The following is a 23,340-nucleotide window of genomic DNA, read 5'->3' as shown; positions in this document are numbered from 1 at the left end:
GTGAGATTTTTACATCAGAGTCAATTAACCAGAAAGGTCAGTAATTCCTACTTCCAAATAAACTCCACAGATTATTCTGAGCCACAGAGTCACAAAGGAAGAAACTTAATAATTACTTAAATTTTAAAAGTATGAAGGAGAAGCAGAATGTGAATTAAATGGAACAGAAGTCTAAAAGGAAGCCAAGAAATATCAGTGGCTGGCAAAGTGATAGAGAGTGGATTTTTCCACATGCAGGCAAATGCTGTGAAGTGTTCAGCCTAGGGGACCAGATGCTTGCAACAAAGTAGGATGCTGGTATAGGAAAGTGGTAGAGCAGAGCCCAAAATTATTCAAATAATTTAACCAGGGTAAAGAAAAATTACATGTTATTTAAGAAAAACCAAGGTCAAGGAAATGGTCTCTTTTTCTCTCCTTTTTTTAAATGCTGTTTTTAAATTGTCATTTTTACAATGGTAAGAACATTTAGCATATACAGGGCCTTACGAAAAGATCTAATTGATAAAGAGGTTAAAAATTTTGGGAAATTAGGGCATTGCTAATGTATAAATGAATATCTAATATATATAATGTATACCCTGTACCTGGAATTGTTTTAATTTCATTAATTAAAAATTTAATAACTTTTATATAGAGCCTTCAAAGTAAATACTATCTTTATAAATATTTTAAATGAAACACACATACACACACACACACACACACACACACAGATTAAATGGTTCCTCCACCGCACATGTAGCATATGACAGAGCTGGAAATTCAACTCAGACCATATGGCTCTGTGGTTGATACTTGCCCATGACTCTCAGAGTATTCAAGTACCCCAGCACACCGCAGTACATTCACAGGGCCACTGTGGGATATTTTAAATTTCTGAAAGAAACACAGTGATACTTGACATATGCAAAGCACCACGTGAACCAATTGGATGAGATAGTGGATATTTTCAACTTTACACTACTCTATGCTCTTGCTGATATAAAGCTGATTCTCAGTATTTGCTGCTATAAAAAGTAAGTACTGCATGAAAATCTCTGGGAAACAGAATAAGAGGGTGTTAGCATCTAATCTGACTCCATGGTTTGAGATGTTTTGCAGTGCCCAGCAGGAAAATCTGTCTTAATAATCAGTAATTGCAGTTTGAACAATAAAATAATATTTTTTCTAATTTATGTGCATTATCTTTCTAACAGCTACAAAGTTATTGGTGTATAAATATTTACTAACACTTTTGGACTTAATTGCTTAAATAGAAGTGTGACATAATTCCTTGGCCTAGAAGGACAGTAGAAAAGTTACTGAAGCCCTACTAGCACTATGAACCTAGAATGCTTGGAAACATCTATCCTGTGTTGCCTATGGGAAGGGAAGCAAAAGCCTGGATCGAGAGGTTAACCTTGGAATGGAGAGAAGATATTCCTTATTTTTAGATAGAAATGAATAGGGCCATGACATGTATATTGACATTTTCAAATGAGGAACAGAGAAATTACAAGAATTTTGATCTTTTGGTCAGGATCTATTTAGTGAGTAGGCAGTGAGGTAATCTACAAATCAGGAGCTGGGACTGAATTGAGAGGTTCATAAGATTGAACAGATTCTGAGGTCTAAAGGCATAAGGAATCTCTACCCTGTTATGCAGCTAAGCATATAGTAAGTGTTCAATAAATTCTTGGTTATTTATTTAATCTAATATTATCAACACCATTTTTTAATTTTTTTCTCCAAATTTTTATCTTAATTCCAGTTATTTAACACACAGTGTAATACCAGTGAGTATTATTCATATATATATGAATATATATGAATCTATCTATCTATATATCTATATATCTATATCTATCTATCTATCTATATATATATATATATATATATATATATATCTCACAGCTTCTTTATTCATCAGTCAGTGGACATTAGGGCTCTTTCCATAATTTGGCTATTGTTGATAATGCTGCTATAAACATCAGGGTGCATATGTCCCTTTGAATCAGTATTTTTGTATCCTTTGGGTAAAGTCATAGTAGTGAAATAGTTGTATTGTAGGGGATCTCCATTTTTAACTTTCTGAGGAACGTCTGTACTGTTTTCATTGGAACCTTTGGAAGGATATATAAGAGAGGGAAATGAAATCTATGATTTTGCAGCTTGTCATGGTGTATCTGATATGCTTTTAGTTCTGTATAAGATATATGATTTTTTATGCAGCTACACACATTTTCTTTTCAAATAAATAAGCATAAAGGAGATTCTGTGAGATGGACCGATGTTTGCCCTTTCGAGAGATACCTACAGCTGCTGAACTAAAGATGTGCTGTATAAATATATATTTTAAAAATTGTTTTAATTTGGCTCTTCTGTCAAAGTATCCCTTAACAGCGTCCTCCCCCACCTTCTGCTTGGAACTGTCAATAACCTGACAAGATGTAGCCTTCTCTAGTTGGTCTATTTTGGGGTTTGAGAAATGTGGGTGAGAATTAGAAGCAGAAACCCAAAATGGATATTGAATCCAAAAGCAGTGTTTAGAGGAGATTATACAGGGAAGCTTTAAAAAAAATAGAATTAAGTTCCATTTTAAATAAAATCTTCAGTTAAGTAGCTTAGTTATATGCTTTTCCTGGCCCTTCTAATTAAAAAAAAAAAAATGTTTCTGTGTTTCTAAACAAACTCTACATTCTTTAAGTTAGCATTTACAACATTCAATTATGTGACACTAAACTATCATTCCAAGTATTGGAGTTGGGAAGAATATAGGGGATGGAGAACATTGAATTCAGTCACTTGTACTGGATGTATAGATGTATAAGCTTCAGTTATATAACATCTCTGAACTTCACCTTATTCTTTAAAAAAAAAGATTTTATTTATTTCAGACAAATAGATAGAAAGAGAGAGAGAGCAAGAACTGCAAGGAGGGACAGGGGGAGAAGCAGACTCCCTGTTGAGCAGGGAGCTCCGACAAAGGCTCAATCCCAGGACCCTGGGATCATGACCTGATCTGAAGGCAAGCACTTAACTGACTGAGACATCCAGGTGTACCTGAACCTTACCTTATTCTTAATTTAAAAAAAAATACTGGGATTTCTGATTCCAGGAAGATAGACTAGACATGTGTTCTCCTATTCCTCCTGCTAAGAATAAAAAACTCCTGGATAATATGCAAAAATGAAGCAAAACAAACCAACCAACTGAAAAATAAAGAAGCAAATAAAAACATAAGAAAACTCTGAAAGGTAGGGAGAAGAAGGTGGACCAGCTAGGAACCTTAGCAGTGAGTTCTCTGGGTCATCTTTTTTTGGTTCATATATCCTGAACATAGAGCAAGAGAAGCTGGCAACCAAGAAATTCCAAAGGACACAGACAAAATCCCCAATAAAAGTATGCTCTCTCTAGTCAAAGAATCAAGAAAGATGTAATGTAGAGAGAAAGAAAAGTTTTAGACAGTAAATACTCCAGCTGAACATTAGCTAAAGATCTTTATAATCTTGTGGTCCCAACACCACCCATACCACAAATACTGAATGAGGAACCTCAACTGGATAGTGCCAGAGAGGGTTGGATAGGGAACAAGGATTTTCATCTCTGCTGGGTGGTAGTGTACTGCCATCCCCCCACTTTGGGTGTTAATGGAGACCATGTTAGCCCTCCTGAACTTTTATCCACATTGAGAAGTAACAAGGAAACTTTCTTTGTGCAGGGATGGCATTTCAGAAGACACAGCGAAGAATCAGGTATTTTACCATAGCCTTTGGGTAAGGAGGCCAATCCCAGTAGTGTTCAGGAAGGGCACATGTTCAGGAAGGGAACCGTGATTAGGTACTCCTGCCCTTTCCAGCCAGGGTGGGTATCAGTGGAAGCTTAATAGAGAGCTGGAAGTTCCACCTCCACTCAGAAGTAATTAGACACTCTCTCCTGACTACCCTCAAGTGTCAATGGAGGCTGAGTAAAGAACCCAGACTTCTACTCCCACTTGGCATTACCAAGGTAAAAACCAGCCTTCCTCTGCCAGACTGATATCATAAAAGGTCAGCAGAAACAAATGATTTAAGATACAGAATCTCATAACATAATATCCTTGATGTTTACATATTTGTGAAAATCACAAATATGTGAAGAACTAGGGAAATCTGACCTAGAGTAAGAAGAGCAGCCAATAGATACTGAATTTCATATTTTTGCTATATAAATTATTACAAACTTTGTGGCTGAAAACAGTATTATCTTACAGTTATGGAGGTCAGAGGTCTAAAATGGCCCTCACTGGGCTACCTACCATGCAGGTGTTGACAGAGCTACATTCCTTCTGAATTCTGAGAGACAGTCCATTTCTTCCCCTTTTCCAGCCTCTTCAAGTTGCCTATATCCCTTGGCTTGTGTTCTCCTTCCATCTTCAAAGCCAACCATAGATGCTTAAGTCATTCCCATGCAATGTAACTCTGATATTCCTTCTTTTTGCCTTTCTTCTACTTACAAGGATCCTGGTAATTACATTTGATCCACTCAGACAATTCAAGAAAATTTCTGCATATCAAAATTAATTGATTAAGAAAATTCCATCTGCACCATTAATTCCCCTTTGCCACGGTACCTAGCATACTCACTTTCCAGGGATGAGACATGAACATTTTTGGGGGCACATTCTCTGTCTACTACTGAAGAAAACATTATAAAAACCTAAGATTAAAAAAATTCTACATTCTGTTGTTTGTTCTTCAGTGCCTTTGCTGAGATAGTAATTCATTGGAAGTTGTATGATACTTCTACTCTCTTTCATTATTCCAATCAAGAAGCTTACTCCATGTCCCTGCTCCTGAAAAGTCCACATAGAATTGTCTCCTCCATAATAAATTACATTCTTGAATAATTAATAAATCCACCATAATAACTGCCTCCTTGTTTCAAATTAGATATGCAAATGTGTGTGTGGACTTTAATAGGAAGGGGAACCAGTCTCCTCAAATGGTCCATTTTTTAAGTGTTCCCTTGTAGTTTTACTATTTTTCTCTTAAAAACATATGCCTAAATACCAAACTATGTTAATATATCAGCTTAGAGAAGACATGTTAATTTTATCTTGAATATTTTCTAAAACAGAAAGATCTCATATTTCAAACATGTAAAGGGTAATGGGACATAAAGAGAAGCAAAGTATCTACATTTCACTTGAACTGGTTAAATATTAACAGTAGTAATTATGGTAACAAAATATAGAAATGCAGTTGACCCTTGAACAACCTGGGAGGCTAGAGGTGCTGACACCCATAAAGTTGAAAATCTACATACAACTTTGACACCCCAAAAACTCAACTACTAATAGCCTACTTTTGATCATAAGAACTACTCATAAACAGCAAAGTAATATTTATTTGTATATTATACATATTATTTACTGTTTTCTTACAATAGGGTAAGCTAGAACAAGGAAAATCTTGTTAGAAATTATGAGGAGAAAATATATTTAGAGTAAGATAGATAGATAGATAGATAGATAGATAGATAGATAGAGGCACCTGGGTGGCTCAGTGGCTGAGTGTCTGTCTTTGTCTTAGATCATGATCCCAGGGTCCTGGGACCAAGTCCTACATTGGACTCCCTATAGGGAGCCTGCTTCTCCCTCTGCCTATGTGTCTGCCTCTCTCTCTCTCTCTGTGTGTCTCTCATGAATAATAAATAAAACCTTTAAAAAATAGATGATAGATAGATAGATAGATAGATAGATAGATAGATGATAGATTGATTGATAGATGATAGATAGAAATCTGGTCCTAAGTGGACCCACACCACCCAGTTCAAACTCATGTAGTAAAAGGTCAAGCGTATAAATGTATATCACTGAAAAAGCTATACAAAGAGATACACTGAGAAAATAACTATAGATAAAGAAAATGGAATTCTAAAAACATGTTCAATAACCCATCCACAGGAAGGAAAGAAAAGGAAAATAAAAATAGAAAAATAGAAAAAAAAACAGACAACAAAAGATGACAAACTTAACAACTAACATATTAATGGATTCATTAAATGTAAATAGTCTTCAAGCACCAATTAAAAGATACTGACAGGATGGATTAAAATCTCAATAATTCTGAGTTTGTATAAATAAAACAGCAGAACTATAAAATGTATGTTGCAAAAAGTGATGAAACCGAAAAAGAAATAGAAAAATACACCATTATAGTTGAGATTTTCAACTTCCCTTTCCCTACAATTGGTGGGAAAATGTATTGAAACCAGCAAATATGTAGAAGAACACAATTAACAAACAGGAACAAATTAACTTTGATAGAATATTCCACCCAAAGTGTTGGGAATGCGTATTATTTTAACATACCCATAGTATATATCAAAGTAGATCATATGCTGGGCCATAAAAAACACCTTAACAAATTTAAAAACATTGCTATCATACAGAGTATGTTCTCTGACAATGATGAGATCAAACTAGAAATCAATAACAAAGAAATAACAAACAAGCTCCAAACACCTGGAAACCAAGTAACATTTTAAAAATAATCCTTGGATCACAGAAGAAGTGTCAAGGGAAACCAAGTTACATCAACATATATCGAATATACTGAAGATGAAATAGAAACATATCAAAATTTGTAGGACAGAGCTAAGTAGTGCAGAGAAGGAAATCCATAGCATTGAATGTTTACACTAGAAAAGAGGAAAGGTCCCAAATAACATAAGCTTTCATATTAAGACTTGAGACAGTAAAGTGGGATCCCTGGGTGGCTCAGCAGTTTGGCGCCTGCCTTCGGCCCAGGGCGTCATCCTGGAGCCCCAGAATTGAGTCCCACTTTGGGCTCCTTGCATGGAGCCTGCTTCTCCTTCTGCCTGTGTCTCTCCCTCTCTCTCCCCTTCTCTCTCTCTTTCTCTCTCTCTCTGGGTCTCTCATGAATAAATGAATAAAATATTTTTAAAAAATTTAAAAAAGAATTGAGACAGTAAAGAAAAGAAAAGGAAATCTAAAGAAAGAAGAAAGATGAAACTAATGTGGTAAAGAATAGCAGTCCATATAATTGAACAGGAAACATAACAGAATGCAACGGAAAAAAAAAAAAAAACGGATTGTCTACAAAGACCAATACAGTTGCAAACTTGTATCAAATCTGAGAAAAAAAAAAGGAAGAAGATGCAAAATATCAATGTCAGGAGTAAAGCAGGGAACATCACTGCAGATCTTGCAGATATCAAAAGGATAATAAGGAAATAGTATAAACAACTCTATACACACATATATGACAACTTAGATAACAATAGACCAATTCTTCAAAAAGCACAAAGGACTACAACTCACATACCAGAAATAGTTGTATAACCCTATTGCTATATATACAATTGAATTTGTAATTTAAAAACTCAGAAAAAAGAAATCTCAAGGGAGAGATGATATTGTTGTTGAATTCTACTGAATGTTTAAAGAAGGACTAATACCAATTCCAGAAAATAGAAGAATAGGAACAACTTCCAGTTTATCTGAGAAGCTATTATTGATCCAATACCCAAACCAGACAAAGATTGGATGTAAAAGGAGAGGAGAGGAGAGAAGAGGACAGAGGAAAGACTGAAACAGAGACAGAAATGTTTAAGACCAATGTCCCTCATGAATAAAGATACAGATGTCATTTTAAATATTAGCAAATAGAATCAAGTAATTTATAACAAGAATTATATGCCATGACTAAATGTTTTTTTTTCCAAAGATGCAAGGCTAATTCATTATAATCTATCATATTAATGACCTAAAGGGGACAAATTCCAAGATCCATATTAATTATAACCAGCATTTTACATAATTCAAAACCTAATCATAATTTTTAAAATGCTCAGAAAGTGGAAATACAGGGGAATCTCCTCAACCTGATAAATGACAGCCTACACTTATGCTTAATGGTTTAAGACTGAATACTTTCTGCATAAGATTAGAAACAAGAACCTGGTATCTGCTATCAGCGTTCTCATTCAACATATAACCAGAAGTGCTAATAGTGCAAAAAGGCAAGAAAAGAAATAAAAGGCATACAAGTTGGAACAGAAGTAAATCTGTGCCTACTTACAGATAATGCATTGAATATTCCAAGAAATTGAAAATATATCCTCATATTAAAAATTAATTTTAGAAAGGTAATAAGATACAAGATAAACATACAAAAATCAATTGTTTTATACACAACATAACTACTACTCTTTGTGATACTGATGTGTGTGGGTATCACAATGAACATATGAACATTGAAATTAAAAGTAAGAAATATCTTCAGTGATCAAAAAATTAAATAGGTATAAATGTAACAAAAGATGTACAGAAATTATATGCTGAAAATCACAACAGTGATGAAACAAATTTAGAAAATCTAAATAAATGGAAAGATATTCTGTATTCAGAATTGTACAGCTCAGAAAACTAAAGATACCAGTTGTCTCAAAGCTGATATACAGATTTAACACAAATTCTATCAAAATCATAAGATTTCTTTTTAAAGAAATAGACAAGATTATTCCAAAATTTATGTAGAAAGACAAGGGAGCTAGCATATATACACCAATTTTTAAGACAGAGAATGAAGTGGGGAGAATATCAGATGGCAGAGTAATCAAGAATGTCTGATCTTGCCAGAGTAATGTACACATGGATCAGCTGAACAGAAAAAGAACCGAGAAATAGACCCTTTCAAATATGCCCACTCCATTTTAGACAAAAGTCAAAAAATAGTGACAATACCAAATGCCAGTGAAGATGAAAAGAAACTGAATCACTCACATTTTTTTATTGGAATGTAAAATGGTACAGTCACTCTGGAAAATAGCTTGGCATTTTCTTAAAAAAAAAAACTAAGCATACAACTACCATATGGCCCAGAAATTATACTCCTGGGCATTTATCCCAGACAAATGAAAACGTTGGTCACAAAAAAACTTGTACATGAACGTTTACAACAGCTTTATTTAAATTCTAAAACTGGCAACAGTCTGCCTGTGCTTAAGCAAGTGAATAGGTAAACAAACTGTGGTCCATCCATATTATGGAGTACGATTCAGGAATTTAAAGGAATAAATAAATAAATAAATAAATAAATAAATAAATAAATAAATAAAATCTTAAAAAAAAAAAAAAAGAGTGTAATATATTTGAAAGTACCTGTTTGAAGCCTAGTACTTCCTAACCACACAGTTTATTTAATTTCCCTTCCCTTTGCTCCTCTCTTACTCCTTTATAGACAACTTGGCTTCTTGAAAACTAAATGTTTCCCTCCAATGGGATGTACCATGCCCTTCCCAAAATCTCAACTGTGATGAACTTGTCAGCCTGAACCCTTTCTGGAGGAAGACCTGTTCCCGCACATTTTGGGTGTGACATAGGTAAGCCTGTGGATGAGCACTGGTGTAACACAGACATAACAGGTAATTCCCTTACCTGTTACAAGGAGAGATTAGATTTTGATGGTATGTTTTGGTATTATAGGGAGGGAGGCACAAAGGCCTAGATCCTGCCCTACTAATCACCTTGCTACCTTGTGAGGTTCTTGAGGTCAAGTAACAGACTAAGGAGCCAAAGACCATCTTGCTACCAATTTTAGGACTCCAGGAGACATGTGAGCTGGAGGTCATGCCTCAGGTTCTAGGACACAGGCAGGACTTGTCCCCTCAACCTGCTTCAGCCACAATCCAGCCTTAGTACCAGCAGCTGGTAGTTGGTACTTAAAAAGATAACAATGTTTAGTCCCCACGAATGATCCTAGATGCATTAACCTACTTGTGTGACCTTGTAGCTTCAAGGGTACAACTAAAATTAGCTCCTTTATTCTAACAAAAAAGTATTTCTACAAAGAACCAGATGCACAAATACAAGCAAAACAAAAGCAAGCATTAATGTTATCTATGTGTTCCTTAAACACATAAAAAGAAGAGAAGCAAAATAAGAGAGGTCAAGAGGAAGAGTAAAGATGATGGGTGCTCAGAGACCCAGGCTTTGGGCATCTGTGCAGGCTGGGGAAGGAGAAGAAAGTGAGGCTTCTTCTCGGGCCCCTGAACCCCATCTGCTCAGAGAGCAAAACCAACCCCACTAAAACTGGGGCCTCTCCATCAGTGTCCTTCCTGACTGGGAAGGAGACACAGGCACTACCAACTCTCAGTTTGGGGGCTTAAATGGGGGAGAATCCAGATGTTTCTGCACATCAAGCAGCTAGGCAGTCCAGAGTCGGGCTGCCTTGGCAATAGTAACTCATTAATCTTCCAAGAACCCCACCAACATTTTTCACCTAAATGAAAACCATTGCATTATAATCAGGTGCTATCTGACTATGACCTACTGGCTTAAATTAATTTATGAAATCATACGGGCACTTAACAGCCTGGGCATTTCTTAGTCTCAGGGGAAATAGAGAAGGCCAATTTTAAAAAATGTGAATGCACCCCCAGGGGATGGCCATTATTTGAATTTAACTAACCCTAGGTAAGCCATGGTCCACAGATCAGAGGTGGTATATTAGCAGTGGGTCAGATCTAGCCCAAGGTCCTTTCATGAAATTGTAGTGATTCATAGGTGCTCCTTACTCCCAGGCTGGATACTTCTGATAAGCATCCCCTCCAGTCTGCAGCAGGGCTTTGGAAATCCTACCATGCAGGAGTTTTGTACTACATGCTGGGTGGACACAGGAAAAAGGGTGGCTTGAAGCACAGTCCCAAACTACTGAAAACTCCACCAGTTACACATGCAGGTGCCAGTGGATGGATACATGAGGGTGTGTGTCCTGTGTATGAACTTCCCTAAGAATTTCAACAGACTTTCCTGACTAATGGTCCTTTAGGGGGCAGAGCACACAATCCTTATGGAATTTCCAGTCACTTATTTTTTGTCTTCATGAGAGTGCTAAAGATCCTTTTTATTATTCTCAGTAACAACTCTAACGTAAGAATTATCATGAAATGATAATGATAGGCAGTTAACACTTCCTCAGACCATTTTATGCCTTCAAACCCCAGTGAATTAGGTATTATGTGGGATTTTTGCATTTTATACATGAAGACATTGAGTCAGAGAGACTATAAGAGTTTACCCAAGGTCCAGAGAGTTAGTGGGAAATTACCATCCTGATCTGACTCAAGGAAAGGAGAATTAATGTTTTGCCCCCTGAGATAAATTTTCCTTCTCTTTTTCCCCAAGATCAAATCGATTTCCTCCTCTTGGCTTCCATTCCAAGAGCAGAATGAGGCAGACACACTTGCACACAGGGAACATGGATCCCTTTCCTGTATATTGTAGAACAGTATATCTTTCCTGCCAGCTCTAGGCCTCCAGTCTTCTGCACTTACTCTGGGGGCCAAGGGTAGGCCATCCGAGGACCTATGTACCAGCCAACTGAATGGTAGGGAAGAGGGGAAAAAAATAATAAGGTGAATCTCTAAGCTCTCTGTTCTCCCACCTGAAAGTGCTTACTGACTTCCCCCACTGCTTCCCACCCCAAGAAACCAGCACATCCACATCTCCACATATGGCAGCATCAGGGATCTTCATCTCTGGGATTGAATGAGAAGGTTACTCACATAGGAGGTAAAAATGTCTCCCAGAATAAGTGGTGTAAAAGTGGTGAAGGACACTTGACCTCCCCTTAGGATACTATTGTTTCTGTTTTTGTGAAAGCTTTTCCACTGGCCAAGGGCAGATGCTCTATTCTGTCTTGATCTCCATGTGCTATGGACATAGGTGAACCAAATAGTGGCACAAAGGAAGAGGAGGTGCCACACAACCATGCCCCTGTGACCCCACTTCAACCACGAGCTGCCAAATTGCCTTTTCCAGAAAATGATACTATTGTTCTTTTATATTCCATATAAGACGAGGTCATCAAACTCCCCTTTATTAATAGAGAATGGCTTCATATGTTGCCCAGGGCTTTCGTGTCGATGTTTGCTTACATTTCAAAGTAATAGAGTCATTTATTTCCTTTATAGCTGCCCAGCAATTTTAGGTAACACTTTTATAACTTCTCTCTTGTGAAGACATCAGAGTTTTTATTTGGCATATACCAAGGCTTGGGAAGGCAAGCAGGCTTTTTTTTTTTTTTTTTTACAGCAACCATCAGGGAAATCACTGGTTTTGATAGATTCAGGTTTTTTCTGCCATTCCCAGTTTATCCTTTCTATTTAAAAAAAAGAAAAAAGTCTCAATGGGCTTAGAACTTCTGCTTGGAATATAGAAACTCCTAAGAAAAATGCTAAAAGTACAGGATAGACAGTCCTGAATTCATTAAAATGGACACTTGAGAAGAAATTAACAAATTCAGACATAGAAGCAATGTTCACCAGCCCAACATCACTAGTCTTCCTCCCCCTCTAGTTCACTGTCTGTGAAGATTTCCCAGTAAGACTTCTAAAGAGGAATTTCACAAGCCAATTTTTATATTAAAATCCATCAACAATTGATCTTGAGGCTGAGTCAAACTGCACACTTCTTAGCATACATTCAAGGTACCTGGGTGGATTACGGGGTACCTGGTGCTGACCATGTTTCCCAGCTATTGCTTGTGACTTCACTCTTTACCCCATCAGCCCAATTACAAATAAGCTCTAATGAAAGTAGATCACTTCGTTTGTGTGTCTGTGGATCTTTGCACTCAATGGTGCTACTATTTTCTCTAATGTTGCATGCCTATCTCTGGTCTCCCATACGTGGAGATTAAATCTGGCCATCTCTGTCCTTTCCCTTTCAGGCCGACACTCAGGTTTAGCAGTTTTCATTTCTGGGGCTGTTTGTAGGAATTAATAGGATAGAGATTGAATGGTTGAGCCTAGCCATCTTTTCAAGAGTCTCATAGGATTTATTTAGACTTGTCTGTGATAATGGAGTTTTAGTCCATGCTTGATATGAATGTGTGAAATTGAGCAGCATGCTGGAAGTTCTAATTCTATGAGAAGTTACAAATATGGTACCTGTCCCTCAAAACATTTATAATACGAGAAGCAACACATACACTTACCCACCCACCTACCTCCACACACACACACACACACAATACACAAAACTCAGTGGTCCCATTTGCTTATTTATCTATCAAGATTTGGTAAATGCCTACCTTGTGTTCAGTCTTGTTTGGATGTTACAGCTACAACACAAAAGACCAAAGTCCACTCTTGGGAAGGTTTCATTTGATGGGCATGATAAAAATAAGCAAAAAAACAAATGCATTATTATAACATGATACATCATAAAGTATAGTGTCCAGGAATGTTGGGACATATATCTGAGATGCTACTACAGATTGCACTGACCCGGTGGTACCTCTGGCAAATGAGAACATAACTCATCCTCCAGGGTAGCCTCCAAAGGGCCTTGCTAACTTCCTTAGTGCCTGCTATGATATTTCCATCTTTAACCTATATTCCTTCTGCTCCAATTTAAGCCATTCCCTCGGGTTTTTCCTTTTAGAACCTGAATTCTGAGAAATTCGAAGTGCATAAGGACTCCAGGAAAGTTCAGGAAAAAGGTTGAAGAATGGAACTTGTCCAATTTAAACTACTGGGAAATTTGGGAGTAAGCAGAAAGCAATTATATAGTTGGTCAGGTACCAGGGTGGTGGGGCCAGCATCTCCACAGCCCCCCTCCAGAAGCTGCTCCAAACATTTAATAATGATTGATAGTAATATTATTATTTACAGGTCTAATTTTTACCCATGTGGTAATCTATTTAACAAAAAAAAATCATAAAAAACACCTGCTAATCATCTGCTTCAGCTAATTTAGAAGGAAAAATTCTATAGTACTTTTACATTATTTTAATTTGGTAGGCATTATGAGTTTTAATTAATGTCTTAATTAGATGCCATTATGTACTCGTGACACTGATGAGTCATTTGAAACCAGGTTTTGATTCCTATATTGGTATGTGTTCTGCTGTTCTATTTTGAATTTTTGTTAAAAACAAAACAACAACAAAACAGAAAACAAAACAAAAAAAAACAAGTGGCTTGGATCTTTTCTTATTTAAGAAAAGCTTCTCTGCAGCTAAAAGTACCCCTGCTCAGCCACATTGTCCAAAGTGTGATTTCTTCATCTCCTTCTTCTCAGCTTCTCTGTCTGTACCTCACACTCGCCAGAGGCTCTGATCCTGGAAGCTTATTATGTGGGCTGCCCAGAGCCCCCCTCCTCTTGTTCTCTTCAGGCAACTTCACTGTGCTGGGTGGATATTCACTCTGTAATTAGGTGTTTCCTTAATGCTCATCAGATGCTGAATTGGCAATGAGGATGTAAAAAGGAGTTAATTACAGAATCTGAACTGGAGAATGGCAAATGCCCTCGGTAAACAAACGAGCCACAGTATGACATGGTTTCAGGATGGCAACTGAACAAGTTCCTACCTATCCCAAAAGGTTCAACTGCTTTGCAACATCACTTCTAAAACAACCTTCACTGTGGACAAGTAAGAGAAACAACTGGAGGTGGAAGTTGAGGCCAGTGCCTTATCCAGATACGTATGATTATGCATTCCAGATGTGAGGCCTGGAAAAATCTTGTTGACTTCAGTATTCATAATGTAACCTCTCAACTCGGTGCAAAATAAAAAAAAAAAAAAAACCTTTCTGCATATTCTGTACAAGTAGTTGGAATAAGATACAAAGCTTATTTTTTTTAATTTCTTTTTATTGGAGTTCAATTTGCCAACATATAGCATAACACCCAGTGCTCATCCCACCAAGTGCCCCCCTCAGCCCCTCAGTGCCCGTCACCCAGTTCCCCACCTCCGCCCACCTCCCTTTCCACCACCCCTAGTTCATTTCCCCGAGTTAGGAGTCTTTATGTTCTGTCTCCCTTCCTGATATTCCCACTCATTTTTTTTCTCCTTTCCCCTTTATTCCCTTTCACTATTATTTATATTCCCCAAATGAATGAGACCATATAATGTTTGTCCTTCTCCGATTGACTTATTTCACTCAGCATAATACCCTCCAGGTCCATCCACGTCGAAGCAAATGGTGGGTATTTGTCGTTTCTAATGGCTGAGGAATATCCCATTGTATCCATAGACCACAGCTTCTTTATCCATCATCTTTCGACGGACACTGAGGCTCCTTCCACAGTTTGGCTACTGTGGACATTGCTGCTAGAAACATCGGGGCGCAGGTGTCCCGACGTTTCATTGCATCTGTATCTTTGGGGTAAATCCCCAACAGTGCAATTGCTGGGTCGTAGGGCAGGTCTATTTTTAACTCTTTGAGGAACCTCCACACAGTTTTCCAGAGTGGCTGCACCAGTTCACATTCCCACCAACAGTGCAGGAGGGTTCCCTTTTCTCCACATCCTCTCCAACATTTGTGGTTTCCTGCCTTGTTAATTTTCCCCATTCTCACTGGGGTGAGGTGGGATCTCATTGTCATTTTGATTTGATTTTCCCTGATGGCCAGTGATGTGGAGCAGTTTCTCACGTGCTTATTGGCCATGTCTATGTCTTCCTCGATACAAAGCTTATTTTATACAATTGCAAATGACACACAGTAAGAAAAGAAACAGGTTTAGACTTTGCAGAGGTAGGAACAAAGAGAGAGCTATGGAAAGTGATAATTTATGTCATATGTATAGAAGATGTGTTGGTCCTTGTGATGTCTGTGATTAATTGGTGTTTTACTTTGCTCTTATCCTCCATCTAGTGTGACCAAAATGGCAGGGAAGGTAAAACTGTATTTTGCAGACATTTTTATTAGCAAGAATTCCAGACTTGATTTAGATTGAGCCAAGCAGTTGCACATGAATCTATTTCTGTCTGATACAAACTATTAACAGGTGTGGCTCATTGTCCTGAAGCTGGTGTCCTAAATGGGGCAGTACCCCACATGGGATATCCTGACTACATACATTTTCTGATCATATAGTGTGTGCCACAAACTTGGCAGCCCAGATCTTTGGAGGGGTTTGAGGGATAATACTTTGCTCAACCCTGAATTGTACAAGTTCCATTCTTCAACCTTTTTCCTGAACTTTCCTGGAATCCTTATGCGCTTCGAATTTCTCAGAATTCAGGTTCTAAAAGGAAAAACCCGAGGGAATGGCTTAAATTGGAGCAGAAGGAATATAGGTTAAAGATGGAAATATCATAGCAGGCACTAAGGAAGTTAGCAAGGCCCTTTGGAGGCTACCCTGGAAGATGAGTTATGTTCTCATTTGCCAGAGGTACCACCGGGTCAGTGCAATCTGTAGTAGCTTCTCAAATATATGTCCCAACATTCCTGGACACTATACTTTATGATGTATCATGTTATAATAATGCATTTGTTTTTTTGCTTATTTCTATCATGGCCATCAAATGAAACCTTCCCAAGAGTGGAATTTGGGTAAACTGGACATCCACATGCAGAAGAATGAAACTAGACCACTCCCTTGCACCATACACAAAGATAAACTCAAAATGGATGAAAGATCTAAATGGGAGGGAAGATTCCATCAAAATCCTAGAGGAGAACACAGGCAACACCCTTTTTGAACTTGGCCACAGTAACTTCTTGCAAGATTCATCCATGAAGGCAAGAAAAACAATAGCAAAAATGAACTATTGGGACTTCATCAAGATAAGAAGCTTTTGCACAGCAAAGGATACAGTCAACAAAACTCAAAGACAACCTACAGAATGCGAGAAGATATTTGCAAATGACGTATCAGATAAAGGGCTAGTATCCAAGATGTATAAAGAACTTATTAAACTCAAGAGCAAAGAAACAAATAATCCAATCATGAAATGGGCAAAAGACATGAACAGAAATCTCACAGAGGAAGGCATAGACATGGCCAACATGCACATGAGAAAATGCTCCGCATCACTCACCATCAGGGAAAATCAAATCAAAATGACAATGAGATCCCACCTCATACCAGTGAGAATGGGGAAAATTAACAAGGCAGGAAACCACAAATGTTGGAGAGGATGTGGAGAAAGGGGAACCCTCTTGCACTGTTGGTGGGAATGTGAACTGGTGCAGCCACTCTGGAAAACTGTGTGGAGGTTCCTCAAAGAGTTAAAAATAGACCTGCCCTACGACCCAGCAATTGCCCTGTTGGGGATTTACCCCAAAGATACAGATGCAATGAAACGTCGGGACACCTGCACCCCGATGTTTCTAGCAGCAATGTCCACAATAGCCAAACTGTGGAAGGAGCCTCGGTGTCCATCGAAAGATGATGGATAAAGAAGATGTGGTTTATGTATACAATGGAATATTCCTCAGCCATTAGAAACGACAAATACCCACCATTTGCTGTGATGTGGATGGACCTGGAGGGTATTATGCTGAGTGAAGTAATTCAATCGGAGAAGGACAGACATTATATGATCTCATTCATTTGGGGAATATAAAAAATAGTGAAAGGGATTAAAGGGGAAAGAAGAAAAAATGAGTGGGAATATCAGAAAGGGAGACAGAACATGAAAGACTCCTAACTCTGGGAAATGACCTGGGGGTGGAGGAAAGGAAGGTGGATGGGGTGTGGGGGTGATTGGGTGATGGGCACTGAGCGGGGCACTTGACAGGATGAGCACTGGGTGTTTTTCTATATGTTGGCAAATTGAACACCAATAAAACTATTCTTTTAAATCAAAAAAGTAATAAATAAATAACTATATATATGTATATATATGTATATATATGTATATATATATATATATATATATACACGTCTCACAAAATTGAAGTGATTATTCTTTTGATTCTCTTGGGAAGAGTCTTTACTTAACAGTGGACTCCGAGAGAAAAAAGCCATAACCCCGAAAGGAAAAAAATTATCTATAGGTAGATAGTATGTGCCAGCTGGTAAAGAAAAACTTGTAGTCTAGGAATCATACTTTGGCTTCTCTTCATACCACCCCATTAGTTAATTATTTCATACATATTTAGGATAACTCAAAGTGCTAAGCAATGATATGAAGACTATTTTGTGGTTTACATTGTAGAATATTTCAAATGGTATGAATACTATAATAAATCCCTAGCTACTCATAAATAACCCTCATATGATATGAAATAATATGATAATGTCTTTTTTATTGATTTATTTCACTTAGTATAATACCCTCTAGTTCCATCTACATCATTGCAAATGGTAAGTTTTCATTTTTGATGACTAATATTCTATATAGATATATATCTATATCTATATTCTATCTATCATCTATCATCTATATTCTTTATCCATTCATCTGTCAATGGACATTTGGGCTTTTTCCATAGTTTGAGTGTTGTGGACATTGCTGCTATGAACATTGGGGTGCAGGTGTCCCGGCGTTTCATTGCATCTGTATCTTTGGGGTAAGTCCCCAGAAGTGCAATTGCTGGGTCGTAGGGCAGGTCTATTTTTAACTCTGAGGAACCTCCACACAGTTTCCCAGAGTGGCTGCACCAGTTCACATTCCCACCAACAGTGCAAGAGGATTCCCCTTTCTCCACATCCTCATCAAAATTTGTTGTTTCCTGACTTCTTTATTTCAGCTATTCTGACTAGTGTGAGAATAAACCATTGTGGTTTTTATTTGTATGTCCCTGATGCTGAGTGATGTTGAGCATTTTTTCATATGTCTGTCAGCCCTTTCTATGTCTTCCTTGAAGAAATGTTCATGTCTTCTGGCCATTCCTTGACTAGATTCTTTGTGTTTTGGGTGTTGAGTTTGATAAGTTCCTTATGCATTTGGATACTAGCCCTTTATCTGCAAATATCTTCTCTAATTCTGTAGGTTGTCTTTTGGTTTTATTGACTATTTCCTTTGTTGTGCAAAAGCTATTTATCTTGGTGAAATATGTTATATATGTTGTATCCTATATTCTTACAATAAGGTCAGTTAGAGAAAGGAACAACTTCTGAGGAAATTCATAAGGAAGACAAAATACATTTAGTTCTATATTTGTTGAAAAAAAACTGTGTGTAGGTGGGTCCTTGTAGTTCAAACCCATGTTTTTCCAGGATCAACTGTACTCATTGCTTTATCTCCTAATACATACCCGGTAGCTCAGGACAGTAATACTATCCTCACCTTCAGCAGTATGACCACTAACCCAGTGAATGTTTTGCTTTATTTTGTTTTACAGTTCACTTTTTCCCTTTGGTGTACTCCATTGGAATAACAGATTATTATTTTACATATCTTGAAATAACTTCTTCTTGATTCAGTTATGTCATCAACTTGAGATACATATGTTTGCTGCATTTGTCTTTTTGGGGAGAATATTATTTTATTTTTAATTCTGCACAATATCCATCTGTTTTCAAAGTCAAATCTACAAAACCTAATATGTCTAGAGAACTCTAGCTTCTATTCCTGACACTTCCACTCTTTCCTCCTTCCCACAAAGATGATCTTCTGTTTAATTTTATAGTTTATGGCTTGTTTTTCTTGCAAATGTGCGCATGTTGGGCATGTACATGTATATATACATATAAGATGCTACCTACGCTTTCATAGATAAACAATACTACATTATTTTATTTATAGCAAGTATATATTTTTCCACACTACCTTCCCCTTATAATTTGGGCACTACTTATTGGATCATATAGAGCTATTCTTCATTCCTTTTCAGAGGGGCCTATTCTCCTTTATGTAGATCTAGTCCACTTTATTCACCCTTCTCCTTATTATTCCATAAGTCTCCATCATTTTCTATAACAAACAAGGTTTCTAGGGCTGAATGCCTTGCGCATGTGCCTTGTTGTATATTTTTTACAAAAAATATATTTATTTGAAAGAGGAGATAAAATAAGCTGTGAGGTGGGGCAGAGATAGAGAGAGAAGCAGACTCCCTGCTGGGCAGGGATCCCAATGTGGTACTGGATCCCACCCTAACATCATGACCTGAGCCAAAGGCAGATGCTTAAACAACTGAGCCACCCTGGTGCCCCTGCAGTATATTTTTAAAGTTGGAATTATTTAGAACTAAGGGTAAATGCACATGAAAATTCAATAGACATGGTGACAACCCCCACTGTAGATATTATATCATTTTTCATTTTTCTCAGATACTATTTTACCCATGGTCTCAACAATGAAGCATGTTGTCAACTTTTAGTTTTTGTCAGTGCATTGGATAAGAAATTATATATCATTGTGTTTATATCATCACAATTTCAAATTCTGTTTATTTCATTATTACTCGGTTTGAGAATCTTCCTAAATGAGTAAGGTCAATGACCTTTTTCTATAATTTATATGCTCATATCTCTAACTCAATTTTTTATAGAATTGGTATTTTTTACTATATTCTTCTCTTTTGAGTACTCCTTTTGTATATCGGGCACATCAACCTTTCATGAGAGATATGTTATAAATCACATTGAGGTTACATTGCCACATTTAAGTTTTAATTATTAATGCAACTGAGACCCAAAGACAGACAGGCAGACATTAATGAATGCCCATTTTCCAGGACATAAGCTCTGGAAGAGCTTATGAGTTCAAAAGTGAAGAAGTGTAACAATAAAGCCATAGAGCTTATGGTTGCTTAAATTTATAAAACAAGTTCAGTCTTCCAGGTAAAAGAACAGAAATTCCAAAGGGAGAGTCCAAATTCCTGCAGTTTATATTTTTATGGGGTTGTCGAAGTAGAGAAAATAACGTGCAATTTTTTTCTCTCTCCTTTGGAAAATTTAACTATGGGGGTGGAAAGGATCATAAAGGAGGGAATAAAGTGCTTGTAAGAAGAGAGAATAATTGAGAAGCACGAATGTATCTGTAGGTCTGTCAAATGACCTATATAATAGCAACACAGAAAAACAGAACTCCCAGGTAAAATGCTATTTATTCTCAAGCAAATAGACATAAATGCACCTGAAGTTTCCAGCCTCATTAATATAGACAGGCTTTTTAACAGTTAGAAAGAAATGTTGAGTGTAAACTGGGAAGACAAATCCCCACTAGATTTTTCATCTTGGTTCAGGAAGGAACTTGCTCTGCTTTCAATTATCTTACAGATTAATAAAAAAATGCATTTCTAGCTTTATCAAAATTAAAAGGAAACAAAGCAATCTGTGTTTTTTGAGGAAGTACTACTAAACTTCTTTGTTAGCCTGGATAATCTTGTAGATTGAATCAAATGCTATTTGGGATTGGGAATGATGCTGTTTCCCAAACATAATGTCCTTTTTAATGAAGGTTTATTCCACTGTGTGATGGACAGAATGTTAAAGTTTCTCAAGAACTTCAGATTGCATTTTCCTGTAAATGCTCTGTGTCACAATGTATAAATGTATAGAGGATACGACTTAGAGAACCATGGGATTTTTTCTTTTTAATCTGAAATGGAAGTTGTCATTTTCTCTTCTAACCTCCTAGTTACCAACACAAAACAAATAAGTCTAGGGTGTTGTATTTTGTGGCCCTAAGCTTAGTGCTATTTATTGCAAGAGCAAAGACATAATTTAGCCTGCTTAGTTCCAGTATCCTGTGATTTCCTCCTATAAAAAAACTGCTTCTCCTAAATAATGTCAAATGTAACAAGAAAATGTATACATCAGCGGCCCCTTTTGCCACAGATCTAATACAGATAACATCAGTATTCTTAATATGGACCACCAATAGTTTTGTATTAATTATCAAATTTAAAAAATACAAGGCTCTGCATTTTACAAGTGGGGTCCGGAGGCATAAGACATTGATAACTAGTCCATCTGGGAGCTAGAATTAAAAATCCAAGCCTGACCAATTCCAATTATCCATCCTACCTGCAACCTCATCACTTTAATTAAGTTTGATATTTTCGCTTAATCTTGAGACTCACGGGCAGCAGAGGAAAGGTCATGCACAAAGTAGTCACTAAGATATCCCTGAACAAAGGCACTCTACAACTGAGCGATCTGCTATAAACTGCCATAGTCTATGCCTGTAGAGGCCCTCTTATTCATCTGTCTTCATTAGTACTTCTTAAGACACCGAAAGGATTTCAAGAAATGCTACAGTTATCTTAAAAGAGAACCAAACAAACTTCTCATTAGTCAAGATTTCAAAGGCATCATTTTGATGGCCTATTAATGCCTCTGTGTGTGAAGGTGACATATGTGTGTAAGTGGTTTCAACCGCATTGCAGATGTTCACACATCCAGCACTAGGCACTCTGTTGCCTCCTTCGTGATAAATGGTTAGGATCTGACCATAGCTCCAAATAGTACAGAATTCAGTGATTTAGAGCTCAATATCCATAGTTTGCTTTAAAATCAATGGTGTCCTAATCTCACTACTAACAAACTCTGACAAAATAACTCTTTCAGCTGGAATGACCTAAACCCACCTGTATTCTTTCCTTAATGCTGCATGCACCTGTGGCTTCTCTTGTGACATACAATTAGCACAGTGAGTACGAACATACCGAACATGGCTAAATGGTTCAATATGATGTAGGTTGTGGTAAACTTTTTGGGATGGTTTTATATCCCAGATACTAGAATGTGAAATTGTAATGTGGTAAATAGAGCATAAGACTGGAATCATACTGACCCACTTACAAATCAATACACCCTATGGCCTCAGGAAATTTGCCTGAAAACTTTGAACTTTATTCTTATCTCTAAAATTAATGAGGTTTTCTCTTCCTTGAACTCCCCCTCCCCCCACCTTTAGCAAAACTAAAGTTTGCTATCTCATCTTTTTAAGTTCTTGGCTCACATGTTCTAGTGTAGAGGAGGTCTTCCTCAAATTCCTATTCGAAATATCATGTTGTCCATGTGTGGCTGTCTATAATCTGCTCCCTTTATTTAAGTTCAATATTACTTGTCATTATCTGAAATGCTATGTATTTCATTTATTTATTGTATTGTATCCCCAACTGGTAGGTAAGTTTTGTGAAGGGAAGGATTTTTGTCTGTTTGATCATTGCTTTATCCTCAGCATTTAAAACAACTCATATTCCATAGAATGAATATGATAAAATTATACAAAACAGGGAAAATAATATCATCTTACAAGGGTGTTGAGAGGACAAAATGAAATAATCTGTTTAATAAATATTATCACGCACGAATTTTGCATGAGTAAGATTTTTTGCAGCTGCTGGGGCCACAGAGGTTAAAATGAAGTGCATTTGGTCCCAGTCTCCATTGACCTGATGTTTTAACAGGTATAATGTGACATTAAAATACAAATTCTACCATAAATTATTTACTTTTTCATGTAGTACAGAAGGAAGCAAAGGGTGGACTGAGAATGTGTGGCAGGGAAACATTAATGATCCAGACTCAAGGAAGGGCTCGCAAAGAAACAATGTTTAACTTGAGATATCAGGAGTCAAGGGTGCAAGGGACCCATTCCCCACAATGAAGAGCATGTGTAAATGCACTGAGGTAAAAAGAAATTGGTATTTGGTGACCTG

The sequence above is a fragment of the Vulpes lagopus genome, chromosome 24 (assembly GCF_018345385.1).
Source record: "Vulpes lagopus strain Blue_001 chromosome 24, ASM1834538v1, whole genome shotgun sequence".
NCBI classification, from domain to species: Eukaryota; Metazoa; Chordata; class Mammalia; order Carnivora; family Canidae; genus Vulpes; species Vulpes lagopus.
Note: the sequence above shows the minus strand (reverse complement) of the source record.